Raw genomic sequence first — 26,798 nt, 5'->3', positions numbered from 1 at the left:
TTAACATTTATCCAGATAATTTACTAATCTTGGCATTGCTAAGATTTTGGTGCATTCTCTGAAGCCTGAATAGGAGATAATCTAGATATTGCATATGCATTTATAATTTTATTTTTTTATTTATTTTTGGCTGTGCTGGGTCTTTGTTGCTGCATGTACTTTTCTGTAGTTTTGGTGAGCAGGGACTATCCTCTATTAATAGTTGCAGCGTACAGGCTTCTCACTGCAGTGAGTTCTTATGTGATGGAGCATGAGCTCTAGGGAGCTTGCATTTAAATGGAAATAACATACCTAATTAAGATGAAGTATTTGGAACTTCATCATAGGACGTGTTTTCTCCTATACCCTTGTGTCTTTGCTTCTTGATATACTCATCTTTCAAGCAAAGCAATGATATCTAAGTTTTGAGATTTTCAACTCTAAAATAGTCCAGCAATTTCCTTTCAAACAGCAGAAGACCTTTAAATTAAGGCTTGTCAGAAATCTGACATCATTAAAACATGTTTTTTAAAACAGTACTGTAATAACTGTAGTGTAGTTTTACATATGTTAGATAAAGATTTGGAGAAGGCAATGGCACCCCACTCAAGTACTCTTGTCTGGAAAACCGCATGGACGGAGGAGTCTGGAAGGCTGCAGTCCATGGGGTCGCGAAGAGTCGGACACGACTGAGCGACTTCACTTTCACTCTTCACTTTCATACACTGGAGAAGGAAATGGCAACCCACTCCAGTGTTCTTGCCTGGAGAATCCCAGGGATGGGGGAGCCTGGTGGGCTGACGTCTATGGGGTCGCACAGAGTCGAACACAACTGAAGCGACTTAGCAGCAGCAGCAGCAGCAACAGCAGATAAAGACTATTTGTTAATCCATCTAATTATGACTGATTATCATGCCAAATTGGAAATACTACCTTAAGAGGGAGTTTGAGATGGTACATTTGGATATTAAGAAATCAAGTCATTTTATTTATTTATTTTTTGGCTCATAGAGCACATACTTTATTGAAAATTTTACTGGTTATTACTATCATATAATAGGGAAAATAAAACCTACTTCTCATTTGCAAAGAGTATAAAGTTAACCCAGAATGGCTTTGACAAGTGTGTGTTATATGCCTTTGTTCCAACTCTTGCCAAGAAAGTATTTTTTGGACCCCTTTTGATGGTTATAAAGCAAAAACCAAAATAGGAAACAGTACTGATAAGGACAGGAAAGGAAAAAAGGTTTAGAAATTTAAAATAGGGATGCTCAAAATGATGGCTTCAGTTCTATCTCAATAAGGCTGTCTAAAGAGCTCAGGCAGCAGCCAGCAGTTCAGGTTCAGATCATACCTTCTGGACCAGTGGTGGTTCAATCCCCACTGTCCTGGGGTTCCCAGGCAGCAGACTGCAACTCTGAGCCTCAGTGGAATTGAGGAGCACAAGCATACTATTTTCTGTCGTTTTTAATCAACAACTCACAACTGAATACCAACCAAAAACCAGCATCTGAGACCGTGTCTGAGGTGCCACTCATACTCTGCTGTAAAGGGCAGTTTTGAGGCACAATATCCAAAGCTTGGGTAGAAGTCATTCCTCCCCTCCCTTCAAAGTAGGCCCCACATGCCATGGATGGAGGGGGCATGAGCCTGACCAGAGGCTAGGAGTCAAGGAAGCAACAAAGCAGGAACCCAGGGCAGGGTCTGTATCCCAGTCCTCAGTTCTGGTCCTATAAACTTTGGAAGCAGAGGGGTAGGCAGATAAAAGCTTGTCTTTTATTGAATGAGTGATCTATGCAATTGCCGAGGCCACTATGTACGGAGAAGAGGGGGAGAACTTTATTTCTTGGTCTCTTCCTCCTTGGACAGAGTCTTGATGATTTCCTCCTTCTTGGCCTGGAGCTGCTCTTCACGGCGCTTGCAGGCTTCCTTGGTCTTAGACCTGCGGGCCTCAGCCTGGTCCACCAGAAGCTTCTTGCGAGCCTTGTCTGCCTTCAGCTTGTGGATATGTTCAATGAGAATCCACTTGTTTTTGAACACGTTACCCTTCACCTTCAGGTACAGGCTGTGATACATGTGGCGGTCAATCTTAGATTCACAGTATCGTCTGAGCCGCCGGCACAGAATTCTCAAACTCCTCATCCAGGTTACCTTCTCGGGCATTCGAGAATTGGCAGTACCCTTTCACTTACCTATACCCATATGCCTGCCCTTCTAGCGATCCAAGGTGTTTTTCCGGCATCAGCCCAGGAATGGACAGTCACAGGCTTCCGGATGATCAGCCCATCTTTGATCAGCTTCCGGATTGGCTGGCGGGAGTTGGCATTGGCAATTTCATTGGTCTCATTGGGGTCCAACCAGACCTTCTTTTTGCCACAGCGAAGGACAGTGGAGGCAAGCCTCTTCTGAAGCCTGAGCATACTCATGGCCACGGCCGCAGCGGCAAAAGGAAAGTCAAGCCATTTTAAAACTGTTGTATAAAGTGGCATGTTAATGATAAAATTCAGTTTATGTTTTTATACTGAAGTAGCTAAAGCTAAAACTCCAGTACTTTGGCCACCTCATGTGAAGAGTTGACTCACTGGAAAAGACTTTGATGCTGGGAGGGATTGGGGGCAGGAGGAGAAGGGGACGACAGAGGATGTGGTGGCTGGATAGCATCACTGACTCCATGGATGTGAATCTGAGTGAACTCCGGGAGATGGTGATGGACAGGGAGGCCTGGAGTGCTGCGATTCATGGGGTCGCAAAGAGTTGGACACGGCTGAGCGACTGAACTGAACTTAATGAGTATAAACTACAGAAATTACGGAGAAAAACACTTGGAAAATGTCAGTTAAGAAGCTTCCATTAAAGTTCCCTCTGGTCTTATTCAAACCCTTGTCTTCAGTAATGTTCACAAGTATTTGCCCGTGACTCCTTAATTTGTATTTCTAGTCTCACGTGTCCTCTAGGCTCCAGGCTGTGTGTGTGCTTGACAGCACTACTTGGATGTCTCATATACACCTCATATCCTACATGTTCAAAGCTGAACACAAGGTCACGCTCCCCAGCCCTGGTCCTCCAGTGTTCTCCATCTCAGTGCTCAGTGGAAAATACTGCCATCTTCTCAGTTGTGCAGGATAGAAGCCTTGCAGTTATCCCTGGCATCTTCCCCCTGTCCCCATATCTATGTACTCCATCACTCAGTTTTGTTGTCTCTCCTAAACATTAAATCTATCCACCTCTCTTTGGATAGATTATAAGTCAAAACTATAATCATTTCTCCTTTATTGGTAGGATGATTAACCATCCATGTTTGCCCAGGACTACGAAGGATCCCATGATGGGGGATTTTCAGTTTTAAAAAGGATCAATTCTAGTCAAAGTGAGATGAATTGATCATCCTAATTATTAATCTCCATGATTTCACTTTTGCCTCCCTCCAATCCTTATCTGTACTGAAGTCAGCATGATTTGTTGTAAAGTAAACATTACTTCCTACCCAATAGAATGTTTAAAATTTATAAGACTGACGATATCAAGTGCTGGTAAGGTAATGGAGGAACTAGAACTCTTATACGCTGTTTACAGGAATGTAAAACGTACTTTGAAGTAAAAAGTATTTGGGGATGTAAAACTACTTTGGAGAACTGTTGGGCAGTTTCTTACAAAGTAAACATATATTCACCACCCACTCTTACATTTATCCAAGGAAATATATGTCCATAAGAAGACTTTCATATTCACAGATGCTTTATTCAGGATGGCCCCAAAGTAGAAAAAACACAAATGTCCATCAGCAGATTAATGGATAAGCAAGGTGAAATATATCCAAAGAATTGAATGTTGTATTTAGTCACTAAATCATTCATGTCTGACTGTTTTGCGACCTCAAGGACTCTAGCCCATCAGGCTCCTCTGTCCATGGAATTTTCCAGGCAAGAATGCTGTAGTGGCTGCCATTTCCTTGTCCAGAGGATCTTCCCAATACAGGGATCAAACCCGTGTCTCCTGCATTGGCAGGCAGATTCTTTTTCCACTGAGCCACCTCGGAAGCCCCAAAGAATGGAATGTGCATGCGTACTAAGTTGCTTCAGTTGTGTCCAACTGTTTGTAACCCAGTGGACCATAGCCCACCAGGCTCCATTGTCCTTGGGATTCTCCAGGCAAGAATACTGGAGTGGGTTTCCATGCCCTCCTCCAGGGGATCTTCCCGACCAAGAAATCAAACCGGCACCTCTTACATTTCCTGCATTGGCAGGCAGGTTCTTAACCGCTAGTGCCACCTGGGAACCCCAAAGAATGGAATACTACTCAGCAAAAAGGGAGGGGGGGAAGGCATTTCTGATACCTGCAACAACACGGATGAATCTCAGAAACATTCCAGTTTAAAAAAAGAAAAACAGACATAAAAGAGTATGTATAGTAAAATAAATGTACATGAAATTATAGAATAGGCAAAAATAATATATATAGTGAGAGAAAGCTGATTAGTGGCTGTCTAGGGCTGGGGAGGTATCACTGATATTATAAAGGGGCATGAGACAACTTTCTGGGGTAATAGAAACATTTATATCTTGCTTTTAGTAGTGGTTACCATTATACATACATTTGTCAAAGCTCATCAAACTGTAGTTAGAGTGGGTACATTTTGTTGTATATCAATTATACATTGGGATTTTAAAAAATAAGTAAAATTTTAAAAACCCTGCAAATCTGATCACATCACCCTCTTATCTAAAAAACTTCAAAGGCTTCCTATTACTTTTAGAATAAACACCAAAATCTTAGCATCTGGCCTTGCCTGCCTCCCCAATCCCTCTCATGCCACTTCCCCCATATACTTCCTGTGACCCAGTCCCACAGATCTTTTCTTTCTTCTCTTGGCTCCTCCCTACCTCCTACCACAGGGCCCTTGTACATACTTTTCTTTCTGCCTGGTCTACTTCCCTTACCTATTTCTTTACGACAGGTTACCACATACTCATCCATCAAATAGAAACTCAAATGCCACTTCCTCTAGGAAGCCTCTGATCTCCATATTACTCAGGTCTGCTTATGATACTCTCACCGCATCTTCTGTGCAATAGAAGTGCCTTTATAGCACTTATTGCAATTTGTAATTATGTATTTGTGAGATATTTTGATTGTCTGCCTTCCCAGTAGACATTAAACACCACAAGGTTAAGACTGTATTGTGTATGTGTTAGTCACTCAATTGTGTATGAGTATTTGCAACTCCATGGACTTTAGCCCACCAGGTTCCTCTGTCCATGGAATTCTCCAGGCAAGAATACTGGAATGGATTGCCATTTCCTTCTCCAGAGACTGTTTTACCCACTATTATATCCTCACAATTTGGGGCTTAGTGTAGGACTGGTAACACAACTCTTTTGGACATGTGAATGACCCTGCTACTTATTCTGAAAAACAGACTAATCACCACCTTTGCTGTGTGTGATGGTAGTTGACCATAATCTTTTGTCAAATACTTGGTATGATAAAAATAAATCCAGTTGTGTTGGTAAAAGTGGATCCTATTTTTGTTTAATTATGTTGTTTGGTAAGTTACTCATGATTAATAGGATTTAATTCCACCATAGTTTGGAGTCAGGTCAAACAACTGGGAGGGAACACAACCACTTATCAACAGAAAATTGGATTAAATATTTACTGAGCAGGGCCCCACCCATCAGAACAAGACCCTGTTTTCCCCAGTCAGTGTCTCCCATTTGGTGATGTCCATGTGTAGAGTCTTCTCTTGTGTTGTTGGAAGAGGGTGTTTGCTATGACCAGTGCATTTTCTTGGCAAAACTCTATTAGTCTTTGCCCTGCTTCATTCTGCATTCCAAGGCCAAATTTGCCTGTTACTCCAGGTGTTTCTTGACTTCCTACTTTTGCATTCCAGTCCCCTATAATGAAAAGGACATCACCAGATGGTCAACACCAAAATCAGATTGATTATATTCTTTGCAGCCAAAGATGCAGAAACTCTATATAGTCAACAAAAACAAGACCAGGAGCTGACTGTGGCTCATGAACTCCTTATTACCAAATTCGGACTCAAATTGAAGAAAGTAGGGAAAACCGCTAGACCATTCAGGTATGACCTAAATCAAATCCCTTATGATTATACAGTGGAAGTGAGAAATAGATTTAAGGGCCTAGATCTGATAGATAGAGTGCCTGATGAACTATGGAATGAGGTTCATGGCATTATACAGGAGACAGGGATCAAGACCATCCCCATGGAAAAGAAAGGCAAAAAAGCAAAATGGCTGTCTGGGGAGGCCTTACAAATAGCTGTGAAAAGAAGAGAGGTGAAAAACAAAGGAGAAAAGGAAAGATATAAGCATCTGAATGCAGAGTTCCAAAGAATAGCAGGAAGAGATAAGAAAGCCTTCTTCAGTGATCAATGCAAAGAAATAGAGGAAAACAACAGAATGGGAAAGACTAGAGATATCTTCAGGAAAATTAGAGATACCAAAGGAATATTTCATGCAAAGATGGGCTCGATAAAGGACAGAAATGGTATGGACCTAACAGAAGCAGAAGATATTAAGAAGAGGTGGCAAGAATACACAGAAGAACTGTACAAAAAAGATCTTCACAACCCAGATAATCATGATGATGTGATCACTAATCTAGAGCCAGACATCTTGGAATATAAAGTCAAGTGGGCCTTAGAAAGCATCACTACGAACAAAGCTAGTGGAGGTGATGGAATTCCAGTTGAGCTGTTTCAAATCCTGAAAGATGATGCTGTGAAAGTGCTGCATTCAGTATGTCAGCAAATTTGGAAAACTCAGCAGAGGCCACAGGACTGGAAAAGGTCAGTTTTCATCCCAATTCCAAAGAAAGGCAATGCCAAAGATTGCTCAAACTACCGCACAATTGCACTCATCTCACACGCTAGCAAAGTAATGCCCCAAATTCTCCAAGCCAGGCTTCAGCAATACGTGAACCGTGAACTCCCTGATTTTCAAGCTGGTTTTAGAAAAGGCAGAGGAACCAGAGATCAAATTGCCAACATCTGCTGGATCATGGAAAAAGCAAGAGAGTTCCAGAAAAACATCTATTTCTGCTTTCTTGACTATGCCAAAGCCTTTGACTGTGTGGATCACAATAAGCTGTGGAAAATTCTGAAAGAGATGGGAATACAGACCACCTGACCTGCCTCTTGAGAAATCTGTATGCAGGTCAGGAAGCAACAGTTAGAACTGGACATGGAACAACAGACTGGTTCCAAATAGGAAAAGGAGTACGTCAAGGCTGTATATTGTCACCCTGCTTCTTTAACTTCTATGCAGAGTACATCATGAGAAACGCTGGACTGGAAGAAAGACAAGCTGGAATCAAGATTGTTGGGAGAAATATCAGTAACCTCAGATATGCAGATGACACCACCCTTATGGCAGAAAGTGAAGAGGAACTAAAAGCCTCTTAATGAAAGTGAAAGAGAAGAGTGAAAAAGTGGGCTTAAAGCTCAACATTCAGAAAACAAAGATCATGGCATCTGGTCCCATCACTTCATGGGAAATAGATGGGGAAACAGTGGAAACAGTGTCAGACTTTATTTTGGTGGGCTCCAAAATCACTGCAGATGGTGACTGCAGCCATGAAATTAAAAGACGCTTACTCCTTGGAAGAAAAGTTATGACCAACCTAGATAGTGTATTCAAAAGCAGAGACATTACTTTGCCAACTAAGGTCCATCTAGTCAAGGCTATGGTTTTTCCAGTGGTCATGTATGGATGTGAGAGTTGGACTGTGAAGAAGGCTGAGTGCCGAAGAATTGATGCTTTTGAACTGTGGTGTTGGAGAAGACTCTTGAGGGTCCCTTGGACTGCAAGGAGATCCACCCAGTCCATTCTGAAGGAGATCAACCCTGGGATTACTTTGGAAGGAATGATGCTAAGGCTGAAGCTCCAGTACTTTGGCCACCTCATGCGAAGAGTTGACTCATTGGAAAAGACTCTGATGCTGGGAGGGAATCGGGGCAGGAGAAGAAGGGGACGACAGAGGATGAGATGGCTGGATGGCATCACGGACTCGATGGACGTGAGTCTGAGTGAACTCCTGGAGATGGTGATGGACAGAGAGGCCTAGAGTGCTGCGATTCATGGGGTTACAAACAGTCAGACACGACTGAGCGACTGAACTGAACTGAACTGAACTGAACTCTTTCTCCCATCCGGAAGCTTCCATAAGCCTCTTATCCTTATCCCTCAGAGGGCAGTCAGAAGGAAACCACAATCACAGAAAACTAATCAAACTGATCACATGTACCACAGCCTTGTCTGACTCAATGAAACTAGGAGCCATGCTGAGTAGGGCCACCCAAGAAATGGGAATACCAGACCACCTTACCTGTCCTCCTGAGAAATCTGTACAGAGGTCAAAAGCAACAGTTAGAACTAGACATGGAATAATAGACTGGTTCCAAATCAGGAAAGGAGTACGTCAAGGTTGTATGTTGTCACCCTGCTTATTTAATTTATATGCAGAGTACATCATGAGAAATGCTGGGCTGAATGAAGCACAAGCTGGAATCAAGACTGCTGGGAGAAGTATCAATAACCTCAGATATGCAGATAACACCACTCTATGGCAGATAGCAAAGAAGAACTAAAGAGTCTCTTGATGAAAGTGAAAGAGGAGAGCGAAAAAGTTGGCTTAAAACTCAACATTCAAAAACTAAGATCACCAGTCCCATCCCTTCATGGAGAATGTATGGGGAAACAGTGAGAAACTCTATTTTGGGGGTGGGGCTCCAAATTCACTGCAGATGGTGACTGCAGTCATGTAAGAAAGATGCTTACTCCTTGGAAGAAGAGTTATGACCAACCTAGACAGCATATTAAAAAGCAGAGACATTTGCCAGTAAAGGTCCATATAGTCAAAGATACAGTAGTAGTCATGTACTAGTCATATGAGTAGTAGTCATATGAGAGCTGGATTATAAAGAAAGCTGAGCATGGAAGGATTGATGCTTTTGAACTGTGGTGTTGGAGAAGACTCTTGAGAGTCCCTTGGACTGCAGGGAGATCCAACCAGTCCATCCTAAAGAAAATCAGTCCTGAATATTCAATGGAAGGATTGATGCTGAAGCTGATACTCCAATACTTTGGCCACCTGATGCAAAGAACTGACATGTTGGAAAAGACCCTGATGCTTGGGAAGATTGAAGGTGGGAGAAGGGGATGACAGAGGATGAGTTGTTTGTATAGCATCACTGACTCAATGGACATGAGTTTGAGCAAACTCTGGGAGTTGGTGATGGACAGGGAAGTCTAGTGTGCTGCAGTCCATAGGGCAAAGAGTTGGACACGACTGAGTGACTGAACTGAACTGAACTTCTAGTAAAAACATTGCCACTGCAAAAAAAACAAATGGTTCTTTTTTTTTCTCATAAAACCACAGACAAAAAAATAACAAGAAAGAATCCATATTCCCATTTTTTGTTTTAGCTACCTGAAAACTAGAGCCTAAATCAAGACCCAAGTTTTTTGCTCTCTTTAGGTACTTGGGAACTTTTATTCTTGTGGGTCACTTTTATTTTATTGTGTTACACACCATATTAAACATCCTTTCACCAATTTTTGATAGACACGATAAACTTCTATAAAATATATAACCCACTATTGACAACAAGAATATTAAATAACTAACATAAATACTTGTGAATATTTGCAAGTCATCAAAGAGCTGATCTCTTGAAGTCACCTAGAGGACAGGAACTGCCTTCCTGGCTGTTGTGTTTGTACATACCATAAGGCCAGCAAACCACAGTCCTTGATTAGAGTTCAATAAATGTTAGTCCCCAAATGAACAAAGTTCATATAAGAAAATTATGAAGTAATCTGGTAATCTATCTTCTAGTTTTATCCAAAATAAGCCATCATCCATGCTACATTCATGCTTTCTGATTTAGCTAATACATCTAGATGGAACCTGAATTTTTTAAATGAGAAGGTAATTGATCCTAACAGGAGGAAAACAAAAATGCTTTTCAGAACTTTCAAATTAACATCTTTATTGTGATTGGGTTTGGAATCAGAGTCCTAGAAAGACCTGTTGTAGTGAGGGGAAGATGTTATGAAACCAAGACCACATCCTCCTTTCTGGTGAACTTTAAAATCAGATAGACATCTTAGAGCAACAGCATTTCCCTGATTTGTATTTAGTGAACTAAGTGCCTTTGATAAAAATTGTAGATGATCACAAATATCAGAATACAAAATGTTCCTATACCTAGGGTCTCTTGAAATTCTGTAACTTTGGTACACATGGATTCTAACTCCACTGTTAGGACTCATACCTGGCCAAATGCCCTTGTTTGTACTGGCAATTGTCTGTAATTGCCTGCTGCTGCTCTGCTAAGTCACTTCAGTCTGACTCTGTGTGACCCCACAGTCGGCAGCCCATTAGGCTCCCCCATCCCTGGGATTCTTCAGGCAAGAACACTGGAGTGGGTTGCCATTTCCTTCTCCAATGCGTGAAAGTGAAAAGTGAAAGTGAAGTCACTCAGTCATATCTGACTCTTCACGACCCCATGGACTGCAGCCTACCAGGCTCCTCCGCCCATGGGATTTGCCAGGCAAGAGTACTGGAGTGGGGTGCCATCGCCTTCTCCATGTAATTGCCTACTTTGACTCATTTCTTATAATTACCTGCTTAATTCTAGTGTAACTTAAGTTTGTGAAGTTATTAATACATATACTTGCTCATCAATCAGCTATAGATTCCCACTCTCCTCTACTTCTCCCATCCCATTTTTAGTTCTGACCTAAGAACCAGGACCTTTCTTTCAAATATATGCACAGAATAAAGCCATTTCCATCAGACCTGAACAATCTTAGGCAGAATTTAATCTTGGTACTTATGTACAGTTCACTCCTATGGATAAATAGGCCTGAATTATGGAAAGCAAGAACCTATTCTCCCATTTTTCAGACATTTTCAGGGAGAGATGAATTTTCAGATTTCAAAATTATATGACAGAAAAGTCAGGATGACGACTCTCTCTCTCTCTCTGAATGTTGATTATTCATTGAAAACCTTTTTAAAGACACAGTTCAACATTTCTTTATTGACTCACTGTAAATCAGATTACAAGTAGTAATTGGAGTCCTTGATTCCTTATAAAGGCACTTAACATTTGTTATAATCCTAAATCAACTTTAAAGTGATAGAAGCAATTTTCTGAAAATGTGAAAATTCTCTGTTCCTTGTGCATTAGCTACCATTGCTTCTAACCATTAACAGGATTTACCCAATCATTATTTCTATAATCATGTATTGATTGATGTTGATCTATCCTTGTTCTTTCTCTTTTCGTTGTGATAATGAGATCTACTCTCCACACATATGTAGGTGTACAATACACTAATATCTATAGGCACAGGGTTCTGCAACAATCTATAGAATGTATACATCGTGCAAGCTGGAGCTTTATCCCCTTTGATTAGCAACTCTCCAATTTTCCCTTCCTCTCCCCCTTACTCTCAGAGAAGGCAATGGCACCCCACTCCAGTATTCTTGCCTGGAAAATCCCATGGATGGAAGAGCCTGGTAGGCTGCAGTCCATGGGGTCGCAAGGAGTCGGACACGACTGAGCAACTTCACTTTCACTTTTCACTTTCATGCATTGGAGAAGGAAAAGGCAACCCAGTCCAGTGTTCTTGCCTGGAGAATCCCAGGGACGGGGGAGCCTGGTGGGCTGCCGTCTATGGGGTCACACAGAGTTGGACACGACTGAAGCGACACAGCAGCAGCAGCAGCCCCCTTACTCTAGTCCCTGGCAACCATTGTTTTACTCTTCACTTCTTTGAGTTTGACTATTTGGTACTTTCTCACCTCAATGTCTGCACAGGTTAGGGAAGGATAACACATAGGATTATTTTTTAAAACAGAGAATTTGGTCTGGAATTTGACATGTGTCCTATACTGTCCTCGTTTTCCCACAGGTTGAGCTAGTACACTTGAGAGAAACTGTATGGAAGACAGCCAAATTTGATGACAGAGGAGTCCTCACGTATAGCAAGTCTAAAATCTCATTAAGTGGTGTTTGGGATGCTGTTAATGCTATTACTGTAATACAAACATCAAAGAAAATCAGATCACACACTCAGGGAAATCGTTCCCTGCTGGAAATCCTGTTAGCTAACTTCAATTATGCTGTGCTTTTCCTCCCTCAGAAGGCTGTGTCAGCTCCATTATCTCCTCTCTAAATCACCTGCTTAATCAAAGTGCACACATTTGAAACTCATCAAATTAAGGAAAATAAAATTTGAATCGTATGCTTGTTTGAGTTCAGATTGTAGCAATACAAAATTATTCTGATTGCTAGAAGTGAATCTATGGACAGTGGTTAAGAAGATAAATAAGATTAAATCAGAATTAGAAAGCGAGCCTTTCTGCTGGGAAGCTTATAGGCTCTAAAGTAGACATTTCTTTCAGGATTAACATCTATTTTTTAAAGTGCAATTCAAGATTTGTTAAATTCCCTCCATTGTACTCCTAAAAGGAAAACATAATAATATAATCCCTGTATCATTTTTTTTTGGTTTTCATTTTTATTACAAAAAACGTTAAACATACTGAAAACTAGAGGTACTATCAAATAAATACATGCCATCACCTTGAAACATAATTTTTTGCCATTTATATATTTGTTTCGTTAAGTATTGATATTCTGAAACAAGTCAGATGGCGCTAGTGGTAAAGAATTCGCCTGCCATTGTAGGAGATATAAGAGACATGGGTTCCATCCCTGGGTTGGGCAGATCCCCTGGAGGAGGACATGGCAACCCACTCCAGTATTCTTGCCTAGAGAATCCCATGGACAGAAGAGCCTGGCAGGCTACGATCCATGGTGTCACAGAGTCGAACACAACTGAGTGACTGAGCACACACACAGATATCAAGACACTTTACCCTTAAGTGCTTTAACATGTATCTCTGAAAAAACAGGATATTTTCCTCATATTCACAATTTCATGATCACACCTTATAAAAGTAATAATTATTCCTTAATAATATTTAATTTTCAATTTCCCTCAGTTGTCCCAAAGAAGCCCTTCAGGGCTGGTCGGTTCAGATCAGGAGATGTACTTACTCTTAAATATCACCAGTCCAACTTGTAATTTAAATGAATCTGTGGAAGTCTTTGAACATTTTCAGGATACATTTGTAACTTTCAATTATATTTAAAATGAGCCAAAGAAAGACATTCACCACATTATATGTTAAGCATTCCTAGGTTGGTTTTATCAAAGATTTCTGAGTGTTTCTTTCAAAATGTTTTTGCACTTTTTGTTTTACTTTCTACAGAACTGCTATAAGACACCAAAGGCAAGCAGAAGTGTTCCACTACTGAGTGAGAAAACTTTCTCAGTATCTCAAAAATAATGACAGAAATTTAGAAACAAATGTTAAGAGTAAAATGGCTTGAATGTTAAAACATGATAGTCAACCTATATCCTTCTAAGGTATGATAGTCCAAAATGTTGACCATGAAAGTAACTTGAATAATTCAAAAAGTCTCATGTCCAGTTAATTTCCTTAGAAGGTATAGGAAAGAGCTATTAGTGACAGCAGATTTCACTGTATTCCACCGTGCTGCCGTTTTCAGGAATGGCTAACCACTAAGTGGTACCTCAGACCTGTGGGCACATATATATGCATCTTACCAGCCACATATGGGCAGGGAGAAACTGGAAGTGTCACCATCCAGCAGTCTCTTCCTAGTGGGCTCAGAGCATGAAAACGTGGATAGCTTATCTGCCTTCCAATTCACTGCATCATGCCCAAGGATATCCTTCCGTGAAATGGTAGAGCAATAATTTCTAAGTATGAGTTCCAAATAATATATCAGGAAGCCCAGAAAAAAAAAGAGAAAATAAGGACAATATCGTGAGGTTTTTTTAAATTAATTTATTTTAATGGGAGGATAATTACTTTACAATATTGTGGTGGCTTTTGTCATACATCAACATGAACCAGCCATGGATGCGCATGTGTCCCCCCATTCTGAACCCCCCAACCTCCTCCCTCCCCACCCCACCCCTCTGGGTTGTCCCAGAGCACTTTGAGTGCCCTGCTTCATGCATCAAACTTGCACAAGTCATCTATTTTACATATGGTAATATCTATGTTTCAATGCTGTTCTCTCAAATCATCCTACCCTCGCCTTCTCCCACTGAGTCCAAAGGCCTTTTCTTTACATCTGTGTCACTTTTGCTGCTTTCCATATAGGATCATTGTTATCGTCTTTCTAAATTCCGTAAGTGAAAAAAGTGAAGTCGCTCAGTCGTGTCCAACTCTTTGCGATCCGGTGGACTATAGCCCACCAGGCTCCTCAGTCCATGGGATTCTCCAGGCAAGAATACTGGAGTGGGTTGCCATTTCCTTCTCCAGGGGATCTTCCCAACCCAGGGATCAAACCCAGGTCTCCCACATTGCAGGCAGACACTTTAACCTCTGAGCCACGAGGGAAGCTATACAGTATTGGTGTTTCTCTTTCTGACTTACTTCACTCTGTATAATAAAAATTTAAGAACCAGCTTCTTGTCTGAGATTGCCTTCTCATTGTGCATGTGTGTGTTTTGATGTTAAATTTTTTCCTTTATTCATGAGATGATGATGATAGTTGAAAATAGCATTTTTAATGTCCAAAATGTAAAATTCATAAGCCCATGGAATTTTCATATTTAAAACAATGCATGTTTCAGTTTGGTTATTTATTGCTGCATAGCAAACCACCCCAAAGATCAGAATCCCTAAACAACAATAATTTATTTGCTCATGATTTTGTGATTTGGCTGGAACTCGTGGAAAGAACCTGTCTCCCACAGTTAAGTGGTTCACCTAGAGCTGGAGGAGCCCATCTCAAGAAGGTTCACTGCCATGCTGGATGCTGGCTGCCAGCTTGGATCTCAGGTGGGGCTGTAACACTGCAGCACCTCTATACAGAGTGGTTAGTATGGACATGAGACAGAACTCTGGCCAGTGAATTACAAGAGGAAGCCTTTTAGGGTGGGGTGAGTGGATCTTCAGAAAGAATTTATTCTTTCCTAAAAGAGAGACACAAGAAAAGATATTTTTGTTTTGCTAGATGTTGCCATATCTTCAAGTGATGCTTTAAAACTGTGACAGCTGCCATAAAACAAGGAGGGAAATCAGTCTGAAAATGAAGCCAGCATACTGAGGTTGGCAGCACATTAAGATAGAAGGTATTTGGGTTCTTCATAGTATTATTGAACTGTTTGAATTAACCATCCTTGCTGCTGCTGCTGCTGCTGCTGCTGCTAAGTCGCTTCAGTCATGTCCGACTCTGTGCAACCTTATAGACGGCAGCCCACCAGGCTCCCCTGCCCCTGGGATTCTCCAGGCAAGAACACTGGAGTGGGTTGCCATTTCCTTCTCCAATGCATGAAAAGTGAAAGAGAAGTCGCTCAGTCATGTCCAACTCTTAGCGGCCCCATGGACCACAGCCTACTAGGCTCCTCCATCCATGGGATTTTCCAGGCAAGAGTACTGGAGTGGGGTGCCATTGCCTTCTCCGAACCATCCTTGAGGCCCCTCTATCTAGGAGCCAATTGTGTGAAACTAGTTTTCTTCATTTTCTCAATATGTAGGGTCAGGGTTTTGTCCTTTTACTTATAGCTAAAAACATTTCAACTGATAATCTGTGTTTTCTCGCTTAAGTCAACACTTGCATAAAAAACAAGAAAGTGAGTAAAGTGAAAGTGACTCAGTCATGTCCAACTCTTTGCGACCCCATGGACTGTATAGTCCATGGAATTCTCCAGGCCAGAATACTGGAGTGGGTAGCCTTTCCTTTCTCCAGGGGATCTTCCCAACCCAGGGATTGAACCCAGGTCTCCCACATTGCAGGCGGATTCTTTATCAGCTGAGCCACAAGGGAAGCCCCCACGCCAAAAAAAAAAAAAAAGAAAAAGAAACTAGAAAGCAAAGAAATGTCAAGTGTCTAGAATGAGGACAGTTTTACAATACTGAGTAACAGGTACAAACTAACATGACATATGTAACACACATAACTGATTTACTTTGCTTTATAGCAGAAATTAACACAACATTGCAAATCAACTATACTCCAATAAAAATTTTTTAAAAAGTATATCTTCATTTTTTTAAGACAAAGAAGATATAAAAAAAAATTTGGTCCTTGTTAATCACACTAGGTAGTTTTAGATAATATCCCTTTTCAATTTATTTCAGTTCTATTTGATCTAGAAGAAATTCTCACTTTTTAAAAAGTTTATTTTTATTTGAAGGATAATTGCTTTACAATATTGGTTTGATTTCTGCCATACATCAACATGAAAATTCTCACTTTAATGCTAGAATATCTTTAACATCTAAGAGTTTCTAGCCTAAATTTTTAACATAGAGCTGGCCTCAAGTTCAAAGTGATTGGCAGACAATTTAGCCAGAATTTATTCATATTTTGCTTTAGTTGTTTTAGTTGAATTTACTTTTATGGTTCCATCCTATTAGTGGTGAGTGATATTGTTTTTCCATTTATGGAAGTTTTCACATTTTAAGTCAATTATTTAAAGGTAAATGTTAAGTAAATAGTGGTGTAGTTAGGGCATGGACCTGGTAAAAATTATGAAGGTGGCCCAGGGACAGCTGAAGTTTGGGGAATACCAGCCTAGGATGTTTGATAAACTCCTGGGGTACAAAAGGTGAAGACGCCCTGCATACACCATAGCCACTTAGCTAGACTGTAGCTTTCCACTGACTGTTTAGTACGATCTGTTTCATATTTCATCTCAGATGGATTGTCCGAGATGAATAGCTCTGAATATGGCATTTTAACTTACCTACTGTCCTTCCAGTTACATCCTTATGCTGGTTTTACTGGACCATTTGTTCCCTGAGTTTTATTGCCTCCATGACAAAGAACTGGAGTGCCATGCTCTTGCTTGGATTTTTTTTTTTCCCACCAGCGCTTTCCCTTGCCATGTACTTCTACCCTCCACACAACTCAAAGAGAAAGCGAAAAGTGAAAGTGAAGTCGCTCAGTGCTCAGTCGTGTCCGACTCTTTGTAACCCCATGGACTGTAGCCCACCAGGCTACTCTGTCCATTTGATTCTCCAGGCAAGAATACTGGAGTGGGTTGCCATTTCCTTCTCCAGGGGATCTTCCTGACCCAGGGATCAAACCTGGGTCTCCCGCATTGCAGGCAGATGCTTTTTGACCTCTGAGCTACCAGGGAAGCCTCTCCACCCAACTCAAGCATTTACTAATTCCAGAGTTTTATTAATTCTAATCCCTTTAAAAGGAATGAGCCCCTCTGCTTTAACTCTACCCTAAGTCCTATCCATCCTTCAAGGACCAGATCCAGGGTCAGTTTCTCCATGAAGATTTCCCAGATCTCACAGCAGTAAGATTAATCTCCTCTACCACAGTACTCTGAAAACTCTAATCAAAGCATGTTTCACAACCTACCTTGTGGATTGAGTAGATAGAGAGCTTCCTGAAAATGAAGACTTTGTCTCAATTATTGTTATCTTCATCTAATTAGTAAATATCTAAAAAGAATTTGTTAAATTTATTGAACCAGAATCAAATCATATTTTAAATGTTGGAAATAATATTGTTTTTATTTTAAAATGCTATTTTGTAATTTTTGCAATAGTATCTACCTTATGATTTCTCCTAAAAGGGGTCAAAGAATCTCAGTCATGGAAAGAAACTTGAGGTATTATATCATAATAAAAAGAAATTATTTTAACTATCCAAGGTCAAATTTATTCCATTTTGGAATAAATCCAGAAATGTTATCTTCCTTAGAAAACCCATTCTAATTTTATGCATCTTTTATTCACAGGAAGTATTTCCTCATATTGAACCCTAACCACTCCAAGTTTCAGTTTAATTTGTTTCTTATTGTTCTAGTCTCATAGTCTCCATAAGAAACAGCTGGTCACCATCCATTTCATTTGCTCCCATCACAATCAAAAGTCACAAGCTCTAAATATCCTTTAGAAAACACAAACAATTTTTTTTTTAATCAAGTGTCAGTAGACATCCCATACTAGCCGGGTAACTTAAGTTTTTTTTCTTTATTTTTATGATAAGCGTGGTTAACTCCTTTAAACAGAGAGTCTCTAAGACTTCCATTGAGAGGAAGTATCTTTCAGAGAAGAAAAGATAGCCTCTCTTGAAGAGATACTATTATACTGTATTTGAGGAAGTAAATGGATCAAAATTAATTTGCAGAAAAAGACTGTGTCAAATTAATGAATTCAAAAAAATGTCCACAGGGCACCAATATGATGTGAAAAAATAGCTGTTAAGGGAGAAACTGCAGAAAGTTTACATTCTTATGATCCCAGAAGCAAAGTGACCCAAGTTTGACCAAAAGGAGGTTTGACCAAAGGAGAAGAGAGTCCACCTGGAAGTTGTGGTCTTGCATGATTCCTGGACACCCTACCAACAACACTGACTTCACACAGTATTCATATTATAATGAGAAAAGTGCATGTGAATTAGTAAATAATAAGTAGAGATGGAGTCATGCATAGTCTGAGCTTCCCTGGTGGCTCAGTGGTAAAGAATCTGCCTACAATGCAGGAGCTGCAGGAGATGCAGGTTCGATCCCTGGGTTGGGAAGAAACCTGGAGGAGGATGGCAGCCCACTCCAGTATTCCTGCCTGAAGAATCCTATGGAGAGAGGAGCCTGGCAGGCTACAGTCCATAGAGTCACAAAGAGTCAGACACAATTGAAGCAACTTAGCACACACTCATACATAGTCTGCTTTGGTGAAAGATTTTGGGAGGAGTTGGGAGGGAGAAGAAATAAAGTATAAATTCAGAGAAGGAATCAGAGTTGTATACGAAACTGTTAAAGTGAAGCTGCTCTCTTGGGAGAATGTGGGGCAAGCACTCACCTTTTACTGCTCTCACTGACTAGTTGAAACCAGTGTAGGTAATAAAGGATATAGTTGCATATCTATCTTCTCTCTTCTAACACTGGCATTACTAACTGGAATGAGCTTAGACAAGTGGGAAAGCTCTGTCTTCTTTTTTTTTTTTAAGTTCTGTCTTCTGATGACCACTCTAATTTTATTTAGTTTAATGCAACTGAAGCAGTTGGCAGATTCAATCACTTTGCCTGCCCAAGAAAGTTGGAACCTCCTAGAGAGAGAAGAGGAGGTAGAAGAAGAGTCAAAACATAACAGTCATAAAAAACATGTCCTGATAAGAGAAAACAAGAATGTTATCTATTATATCCTTTGTTGATAGTGTTATAGAGTTGAACCAGCTTCAAAAATTTATTGAAAAGTTTTTTTTTAACCTGGTTCAGATTTTACCTAAAACATTGTAGGCAAACAATTATTGTCTGTTTATTCAATACCCTAAAATTGTTATTGAGCACATCTCAGTAGAAGAGTTAACATTCAAAGCTCTTAGGAGGCTCTCAAGCTAATGCATTCAACTTTGTACTGTGCTATATAGACAGAGGGCAAGATGTGGGCCTGAGCGCTTGGAGGTTTAAACCTTAGGGCTCTATGAAAGGCAATTAACTTCTCTACTCATATGCTGTACTATAGGAGGCCCCAAAGCATTGAGCTTGACCTCTGTCCATTTTCTGTCCATCATCCATCACCCTGAAAGTTGAGAGACTTTCTTAAGAGAGAGGAAATCACAGGCTACAAGTATCTCCATCCTCTTCCTAAGCAATTTTACAACCACCCTTCTTGCAGTGCACACACACACACACACACACACACACACACACTCACCCCATCATGCTATTGTTAATTATAAGAATTTTCAAAGATAAAAGGTTTTTGCCTAGATTTGTACTTTTTGTACAAAACTCAAATTATGTAAATATAATAGGTAGGGGAAAATACTTAAATTCTTTTTTTAATAAATTTATTTATTTTAATTGGAGGTTAATTACTTTACAATATTGTATTGGTTTTGCCATACATCAACATGTATCCGCCACAGGTATACACGTGTTCCCCATCCTGAACGCCCCCTCCTCCTTCCCTGTACCATCCCTCTGGGTCATCCCAGTGCACCAGCCCCAAATTCTTTAGGCAGGCTCAAGGACAGACTAATTTTCTTGTATACTTTTAATTCTCAAGGGATAGCATAGAAATCACTTTCCTTATTAAGATGTTTCTGCTGCTGCTAAGTCACTTCAGTTGTGTCCGACTCTGTGCGACCCCATAGACAGCAGCCCACCAGGCTCCGCCATCCCTGGGATTCTCCAGGCAAGAATACTGGAGTGGGTTGCCATTTCCTTCTCCAATGCATGAAAGTGAAAAGTGAAAGTGAAGTCACTCAGTCATGTCCTACTCTTCGCAACCCCATGGACTGCAGTCTACCAAGCTCCTCTGTCCATGGGATTTTCCAGGCAAGAGTACTGGAGTGGGGTGCCATTGCCTTCTCCATTATTAAGATGGACCCCAGTTATTTCAGAATGACTAAGGTGGACAGTCTGAGAGGGCACACCCAGTCATATGCTTTGATACAAAGTACTAACAATCTTGACTTCTCTGGGCTAAAGGATTTAAGAATTAAGTTCATCTATGACTTTAAAGCTTATATAATATTGAGATTATTTTTTAATGTGTAGCACACCCAGACGGAAATAAATTTTGTTAGCCATAATGTAGACTATAATATAGGAGGCACCCATTCTCAGTACTAACTCACAACAATAACTGATTGATAGATATTTATATCTATAATTGAGCCCTATATAAGAATTACAAAATGACTATTGAGAATGAATGAACTCAGAATCTGGGGTGAGAACCAGATATCTTTGACCATATGGTTAATTTGGACTCGAATATTTGCAATGATATAGATACCACATGGTGGGTGTCTACAGTATGGGTTCCTTTGAAAGCAGAACCTGAGATGAGAATTCTGGTCTAGGTGGTTTATTTGGGAAGTGATCTCGGGAAGCAGGAGTGAGAATCAAGAGAATAAAACAAGGAAAAAGGAAAACCCAGTAAAGAAAGCAAGTTGTAGAGGTCGCTGCTATGAGCAAGAGGAGGCTTGATTCCCTGGGGACATCTGTAGAGCGAATTCCAAAATTTTCCACTTGAAGACAGGATACTGGAAGATTTATCCACCTTCTATGTCCCACGTTGTTTGAGGGTTGTGTGTAGGGCTGCTAATGCCCCTGCCTTCTAGAGTCTTGTACTTCCATGAAGAAAGAGGATCTCATCTCCGACATATAACACACTGGAGCAGAATATAACAGGGCGAGTGAGGGAACTGTCTGCCAAAGCTGCTACTCATCATCAGAAGCAGGCCTGGGGGATGAGACACAAACAGGGAAAGGTCTGCTGCAGGGTTTCTGTAAGCAGCTGGCGGCTCCTCCTTACTGAGTGATGGGTGGCAGCCATTAGATACTGGAGCTCAGAGGAGAGCCTTTCTCATCTGGCTGTCTCTTCTGATGGCCCCCAGTATCCACAATGAGACATGCACCACTTCAGACCTCTGCTCTCAGCCTCTGCTATGACCTTCTCAAAATGAAGTCTTTGAGTTCTGACTTTTTATTAACTAAAGAAGTCTATAGTTTCTTTCAATGTGCTCTGTAAAATGCTAGTTTCCTACTTCAACAGTGGCTAAATAATGTGCAGGACTCCATATCCAGCTCTCTCATCGGAGGCTTTCCCTAACAGTGTGTCAGCTGTATATTCTTTTTGCTGCAATCAGCATACTCCATGCCTTGGAAGAGCAGCTATTAATATATAGGGAAGGAGTTTTAAATTCCTTCACCCAAGAAGGTTTACTTTCTTGTGGGAATCCAAGCTGAGAATAGATTTAATTCCTTGGGAAGCACCAGAACAATGCTTTATACCCTGACAAAATACATCCCAAGGGTGAGAGTATTTAACTATTTCATGTCCATCACTATGTGGGCTACAGTTGCATTTAAGCTAATGTGAACAAATTTCTAGTAGCAAAGACTTCTGTGAACCTCACAAGATTTATATAATTAACACCATCCTTTGACTAATTATCTTTAAGTAAGGCCCAGAACTTTCCTTTTTAGACAATGTCAAGTCCATTGGTTCTCATTGGAGACAATCTCACTCCTCTCTCCAAGAAGCATTTGACAATGTCTGAAGACATTTTTGATTGTCATGACTTTGTGGGGAAGCAACTGACATCTGGTGGGTAGAGGCCAGCATGCTGCATAGGGGAGGAAAAAGTAATTTTCCTTCTATTCTTCTCAGTTCTCTCTAGGGCCTGTATAGTGAAAGACAGAGTAACAAGAGAAAAACAGTTTATTAACATGTGTATTTCATGTATATATGGAAAATACCCAAGAAAAAATGAGTAATTTTCAGAGGTAGCTTAAATCCAGGCTTAAATTTTATCTTCAGCAAAAAAGAAAAGAGACAAGGGTGTGGAGAAAGCCAGTTACATCACCCAAGAAACTAGGGTGAATGAGAGTAAGGTTTATTAGATGTAAGTCTGTGCCTTTTCTATTGGTAAGAGTTTCTTGTGATCTAGTCACGTTCTTCTCACGCAGAGAGGGAGATATGCTGTGCTTAGTCGCTCAGTCATGTCTGACTCTGTGACTCCATGGACTGTAGCCCTCCAGGCTCCTCTGTCCTTGGAGATTCTCCAGGCAAGATTACTGGCGTGGGTTGCCATGCCCTCCTCTGAGGAATCGTCCCAACCCAGGGATCAAACCTAGGTCTCCTGCATTGCAGGTGGATTCTTTACCGTATGAGCCATTGGAGAAGCCCAGAGAGGGAGATACCTTACCCTATTGAAAGCGTAATCTACTCTATTTTCATCGTTTCTCCTGTGTCTGCTGTTTCTCAAAATGATATTTATGCCAAAGAGCATATTTTGGAGTGGCTGTTCTATCCTTCCCTGATAACATTCTGCAATTCACAGCACATCACCCACAACAAAGAACAAAATGTCAGTTTCCTGAAATTGGGAAACCTCAGTCTAGAAACATTGAAATTTTATTTCTATTGATTTTTGGAAGATTAGCACAAACTTCATTTGTGACTTAATGAAAGTCATTTCACCTTTCCTGGTCTGGGTTTTTGTGAGTTGATGAGAACGTTGTACTAGATGAACTCTAAGGTCACCTCCAGTTCTGACATTGTGTGATGCTATGAATTTGCTCCTTCCATTGCTACTCTAGTTTCCGCAAGTCCTGACATTAGAAAATCCTGTTATTGGAAAAGCTGAATGTTAATAAGAATTGATTGTTTAACATTTACTCTCAGCCATAGAAAATTACTTATTGAGTTGCTGTTGAGATGGCAGTTTTACTGATTTAACTGTTGTTTAATGAATTTGAAAATATGTAAAAGGTTAAAGTCAGAGCACATTGAAGACAAGTAAGAGATAATTTTTACTTTCCTTATCTTGTTACCTTTTGTTCATGTGTATCAGCAGTTTTGTGGGTCGTCCCAAGACACAGTCAGAAGGTGCCAGCATGGAGCAGAAACAGGCTTGGAAGAGCATTGTTCCTGGAGTCTTAGTCCTGGAGTGAAACTTATATAGATTATAATTCCTTAAGAACCCCATCCCTTTAATAATTGGATGACTTGGAAAAAGTTACTTTACCCCTCTGAACTGCAATTTCTTCATCAGTAAAATGGAGATACACAAAGTACTTATCTCACAGAGTAGTTTGAAAACTGATTTAGTTAATATCTATAAAACACACAGATCAATGCCTGGCATAGAAATATATGAGTAATTATTAGAACTTTGTGACCGAGTCCCCTAAGACAAGAGGACAAATTGCTCAACAACGTCCACATGGAATAAGTTCAGTTCAGTTCAGTCGCTCAGTCATGTCTGACTCTTTGCAACCCCATGAATCGCAGCACGCCAGGCCTCCCTGTCCATCACCAACTCCCGGAGTTCACTCAGACTCACGTCCATCGAGTCAGTGATGCCATCCAGCCATCTCATCCTCGGTCGTCCCCTTCTCCTCCTGCACCCAATCCCTCCCAGCATCAGAGTCTTTTCCAATGAGTCAACTCTTCGCATGAGGTGGCCAAAGTACTGGAGTTTCAGCTTCAGCATCATTCCTTCGAAAGAAATCCCAGGGCTGATCTCCTTCAGAATGGACTGGTTGGATCTCCTTGCAGTCCAAGGGACCCTCAAGAGTCTTCTCCAACACCACAGTTCAAAAGCATCAATTCTTCAGCACTCAGCCTTCTTCACAGTCCAACTCTCACATCCATACATGACCACAGGAAAAACCATAGCCTTGACTAGATGGACCTTAGTCGGCAAAGTAATGTCTCTGTTTTTGAATATGCTATCTAGGTTGGTCATAACTTTTCTTCCAAGGACTAAGCGTCTTTTAATTTCATGGCTGAAGTCACCATCTGCAGTGATTTTGGAGCCCCCCCAAATAAAGTCTGACACTGTTTCCACTGTTTACCCATCTATTTCCCATGAAGTGATGGGACCGGATGCCATGATCTTCGTTTTCTGAATGTTGAGCTTTAAGCCCACTTTTTCACTCTCCACTTTCACTTTCATCAAGAGGCTTTTTAATTCATCTTCACTTTCTGCCATAAGGGTGGTGTCATCTGCATATCTGAGGTGATTGATATTTCTCCCGGCAATCTTGATTCCAGCTTGTGTTTCTTCCAGCCCAGCGTTTCTCATGATGTACTCTGCATAGAAGTTAAATAAGCAGGGTGACAATATACAGCCTTGACGTACTCCTTTTCCTATTTGGAACCAGTCTGTTGTTCCATGTCCAGTTCTAACTGTTGCTTCCTGACCTGCATATAGATTTCTCAGGAGGCAGGTCGGGTGGTCTGGTATGCTCATCTCTTTCAGAATTTTCTACAGTTTATTGTGATCCACACAGTCAAAGGCTTTGGCATAGTCAATGAAGCAGAAGTAGATGTTTTTCTGGAACTCTCTTGCTTTTTCCATGATCCAGCGGATGTTGGCAATTTGATCTCTGGTTCCTCTGCCTTTTCTAAAACCAGCTTGAACATCAGGAAGTTCACGGTTCACGTATTGCTGAAGCCTGGCTTGCAGAATTTTGAGCATTACTTTACTAGCGTGTGAGATGAGTGCAGTTGTGCGGTAGTTTGAGCATTCTTTGGCATTGCCTTTCTTTGGGATTGGAATGAAAACTGACCTTTTCCAGTCCTGTGGCCACTGCTGAGTTTTCCTGATTTTCTGGCATATTGAGTGCAGCACTTTCACAGCATCGTCTTTCAGGATTTGAAATAGGTCAACTGGAATTCCATCACCTCCACTAGCTTTGTTCATAGTGATGCTTTCTAAGGCCCACTTGACTTCACATTCCAGGATGTCTGGCTCTAGATGAGTGACCACACCATCGTGATTATCTGGGTCATGAAGATCTTTTTTGTACAGTTCTTCTGTGTATTCTTGCCACCTCTTCTTAATATCTTCTGCTTCTGTTAGGTCCCTACCATTTCTGTCCTTTATCGAGTCCATCTTTGCATGAAATGTTCCCTTGGTATCTCTAATTTTCTTGAAGAGATCTCTAGTCTTTCCCATTCTGTTGTTTTCCTCTATTTCTTTGCATTGATCACTGAAGAAGGCTTTCTTATCTCTTCTTGCTATTTTTTGGAACTCTGCATTCAGATGCTTATATCTTTCCTTTTCTCCTTTGTTTTTCGCCTCTCTTCTTGTCATGGCTATTTGTAAGGCCTCCCCAGACAGCCATTTTGCTTTTTTGCCTTTCTTTTCCATGGGGATGGTCTTGATCCCTGTCTCCTGTACAATGTCACGAACCTCATTCCATAGTTCTGTCACCAATTTTAAGGCTGACTGGAGGAATTCTACCTTCATCTTCATCTGTTTTTCCACAGAATTACAGATGGCATTCAGATGGAATTCCATTTTTCCTGGGCCAAATTGTAGAATGTTTACTAAATGTTTTCTTGTCCAATTAAGTTAAATATAAATTTACTTCGTTTTTGACAGTCAAATCCTTGAGGGGTAAGGGAGCTGCTTGGAGCCATGTATGTTTTTAGTGAGATTATCAGGTTGCAGGAACACTGGGCAGTGGTTCTGGCTGTTCTGAAGGCTAACCGTGTTCAGAATACTGACTTCACAGATCTACATGTTCTTTCAAAATGGCTAAATTATTATGAAACAACACAGGGTAAGGATAAAGCCTTCATTCTGTTTTCTCATTCTGTTAGTTAATTAAAAGCAATGGAGCTGATAAAATAGTGATAGATTTACAATTGGTTAAAGATATCTTGTCTGTTCAGTGGACCGTAAACTTATTCCTGAAAGAGCCAATTAAGGTATGTTTTTAACTTTTAGGTACCCTACTGACTTTTCTTATTCAGTCAGGTCTTCTCTTTATTTTTTGGGTCAGATCTCCTCTTTCAAGGTACAGATTTTCTTATGAATTATTCTACTCCATTATTAAACTAAATCAATAAACTTAAAAGCTGCAGATATCCCACAATATCTACTTTCTTTATTCTTAGATCCTAAAGCATTGAGACTCCGATGCAGCTCTTTTATCATCTCTCCAAAAGAGGAGATGTATTATTGACACTTCCTTTTGACCTTGTTAGTAAATGTTCTCACGAACATGATGATAGGAGATGCTGAATCAAAAGACTGCTAAAGGCCAAGCTGCCAAAAGCATTGGACCTCATTGGCAGTTGGCACCCAATATGGTCAAGGTAGAGCTGGTGGTGTGACTAGGCCAGGCATAAGCTTTCTAAGCTCTTTGTGGACAAGCTAATCAGTGTCATCTCCCTCACTTCTTTGACATTTCCTGAGTTATAGGTAATATTCAAGCCAAAACAAAACTAGCTACAAC

At 40.6% G+C, this 26,798-nt stretch overlaps 1 pseudogene; it reads right to left on the bottom strand.

Annotated features, from left to right (window-relative positions):
• Positions 1 to 1,733: 1,733 nt before the first annotated feature.
• Positions 1,734 to 2,433, bottom strand: LOC101104784 (large ribosomal subunit protein eL19-like; annotated as a pseudogene).
• Positions 2,434 to 26,798: the final 24,365 nt, after the last annotated feature.

Source organism: Ovis aries, chromosome 17, assembly GCF_016772045.2.
Source record: "Ovis aries strain OAR_USU_Benz2616 breed Rambouillet chromosome 17, ARS-UI_Ramb_v3.0, whole genome shotgun sequence".
In the NCBI taxonomy this organism is placed as follows: Eukaryota; Metazoa; Chordata; class Mammalia; order Artiodactyla; family Bovidae; genus Ovis; species Ovis aries.
The sequence above is the reverse complement of the archived record's forward strand: the minus strand, read 5'-3'. Positions and strand labels throughout refer to the sequence as shown.